At 45.1% G+C, this 2898-nt stretch overlaps 1 long non-coding RNA gene across 1 annotated transcript in view; it reads left to right on the plus strand.

Annotated features, from left to right (window-relative positions):
- The first annotated feature begins 1170 nt into the window (after nt 1-1170).
- Nucleotides 1171-2898, plus strand: part of LOC116398914 (uncharacterized) — a 9061-nt gene continuing 7333 nt past the window's right edge. The window contains exons 1-2 of the long non-coding RNA XR_004213781.1: nt 1171-1256; nt 1491-1549. This is a non-coding gene — a long non-coding RNA (uncharacterized LOC116398914). The remainder of the gene's footprint in view (nt 1257-1490; nt 1550-2898) is intronic.

Genomic DNA, 2898 nt, shown 5'->3' on the forward strand with positions numbered 1-2898 from the left:
TATCAACAGGCTCATCTCCTCCAAGTTTTTCTATAATGTGGTCGGCTTTTAAAAAAAAAAATTAAGCTATTCAGTCGCTTTGCTCTTTCCACACCAAACCACTGAAACAGGACTGACAACAGCAATATCATTGGAAAGATAGATACAAACGTGTGCACATTAGATCCTTATTCATATGAAGATTGGTGGATTTGTTTCCTAAGGTAATTTTTGCAATGCCACAGAATAAAAATACTCAATTACAAATTAAAATCCTGTATTCAAAATTTAAAGATTAAAGCTACTGCGATGAATTTTCATTTTGAGTTGATTTTGGCGGTCAATATGGACAAAGGCGGTAGTGTTTCCGAGCACCAGATTCCATTTGAAAAAAACTCAAATTTTATGGCAGCATGGTCTGACAGTCTGCCCTCTGGTTCTGGTTCGGGAGCTCCAACTGCAGGTCGAATCCAGCAGTGAAATAAATGAAATGTAGTTAAATCATAAGGAAGCATAAAAACTGGAAATACAAGTACCTCCAAATGTGACTTCACTTCAGAAAAATGCCCTTCGTTACGTTATGACCTGCAATTGAAACAAACCCTGAAATATGAAGGACATAGTCAGATGTTGAGCTGCAGCCTATTGCACAATTTACATGTCTCACATCTGGGACTCACCTGCCTCTCTTTGTCTGCTTGTCTTCCTGTTGTGACTTATATTGGTAATGGTGGATTCACTTCGTCAACGGACATCATGAAGCTGTGAAGCATGCAACGTGTTCTCCAGATCGTCTTGCTTCAACATCTTTTGCCCTATGTTCTTGTGGAAAATTACCCAGCACTGCCACTGATTTCTTTTTTTTATCTCTGAAATGAAAAATAAAATAAAAGCAGGAAAAAAAAATACAACACAGCTGAGCACTTACACTAAAATCTTCACCGAGACTCGAATGCCTCAGTGTTGTTTTTCTTGTATGTCGAGGAAATAACGCAAATATAATTTCTCCTATAGTTCAAAACGAGTGTGTGTGTGGGTGGGGTGGGGGGGATGGGTGTCGAGGAGGAGGGGAGGGAAGGGGGGTTGTTTGGGTGACGTCAGGTCCCATCAGGCTGACAGACCTCCTATTGGACCAGTGGAGGCTTTTTAAAGGAGGAGGCAGCAGCGCACCAGAGGATTTGCTCTCTGATTCAAACGCACCACACTTCCCCCATCTCTCCATCCGGCACGGCGGCGGCGGCGGAGCGCAGCAGCGGAGCCGGACCGACAGCAGCCAGGTGAGCGCGTGTTAGGAAAGAAACGGACCTCGAAACAGAGGAGGAAGAGGAGGAGGAGGAGAGGGGTTGTAGGGGAGCAGCGCGCTATAGCGTTTGGTAAACTGTTGGAATAGAGATAATAAACGGGAAGCAGGGAAGCAGAAACAACACAGTTTCAGTGAGGATTTAGGTAAAAAGAGAAAATACGGTCATCTTTCCCTGCCTGATCCTCTTGTTTCCTTCCTCGTGCTCTAGATGGGATGACGACGAGGACGCACGCAGCACGCGGCGCCGACTGACCTGGATATCAACAGGTACGTGAACACACCGATACTTCCAAGTCGCGTAGTCTATACGCGTTAGAGTAACAAACAGGGGAGCGACCTCTGCACACGTTTCCAAAAATAAAGACATTTTAAAAAGTCAATGTCGCGCCCGGTGTTACGCGCCTGTATTGATCTCGAGACGACGGTGCCCCCAATTAACGTTAATCCCAGCATAATTAGATTGAGGTGGAGGGGGGGTTCTTCTTCTTCTTGGCTCCCCTGCAGACAGAGCAGCCTGCGTGGTCCCCGCCGTCGGTCCCTCCCGATGGATTATCTGCATCTCCCCTCCACACACTCCGCCTCACAGCCTGTTTGGGCAACCATGGGGTCAAATGACAACAGCTCAATGTTGACTGAATCAATAGATTGTCTCCTGTAGTTTGGGCACATAAAGAGAGAGAGAGAGAGAGAAAGAGAGATTTATTTTAAGGGGTTTAAAGTGTGCAGCAGCTGTGAACATGCAGTTAAAAATAAATTAGAAAAGCTCGGGTCCTCCATACAAGACTTCACTTTTAATAGTTTTTTTCTCGCGTGGAGTCTTGTCCTAGAATTTTTGAAATTTTTAAATAATACTGTGGTAAAATTACAGCGGGAAAAGAAAAGTGTGTGTTAAAAGAAAAAAAACATGGCATAATAGAAATTTCAGCACCGGAGCAATGGACAGCTCCACACATCTGTCCAGATGACCCCCAGCAAGACAGGAGAAGGGAGTTACACCGGCTGAATCTCAAACATTAGCAAAACACGCACACACACAGGCTCACTTTATCTTCTCCAACAAACTGAACCCTTGATGTGTTATTTCAGTACGTTATAGCTGATCAAATGAAACCCCCCCCCCCCCCCACATAAAAAAAAACCTAAAGGACACTAGTGATGACAGCATGAGAAGTGTGAAGGCCAAGATGTATCATGCACATTATTCATTTCTTTTTTTTTTTGTTAAAATCACAAATTATTCTGGGTGAATCTCCTCGGGATGTGTCAGTGACAGGCAGCCTCCTTCTGGCAGGGTCTGAGGTGTCAGGATGGAAACTGGAGCGCAGCCAGGATCCCCCCCCCCCTCCAATCTGAGGCTCCAACAGAGATACATACATACACCCCCACATGTACACACACGCGCACACACACAAGTGCACCAAATGGTGTGACACAGCACATGCAATCTGTAGCCATGAGAGAAATTCAGTGCTAACAGGTGTTCAAACAGGCCGCTCGGTACATTCTTCCAATTATTGCAATTAGATGCTGCCTGGTTACCACTCCATAATGTACAACTGCTGTGGAGGAGTGTGTGTGTGTGTGTGTGTGTGTGTGTGTGTGTGTGTGTGTGTGTG

Source organism: Anarrhichthys ocellatus, unplaced genomic scaffold (genome assembly GCF_004355925.1).
Source record: "Anarrhichthys ocellatus isolate YVR2014 unplaced genomic scaffold, GSC_Weel_1.0 scaffold93, whole genome shotgun sequence".
NCBI classification, from domain to species: Eukaryota; Metazoa; Chordata; class Actinopteri; order Perciformes; family Anarhichadidae; genus Anarrhichthys; species Anarrhichthys ocellatus.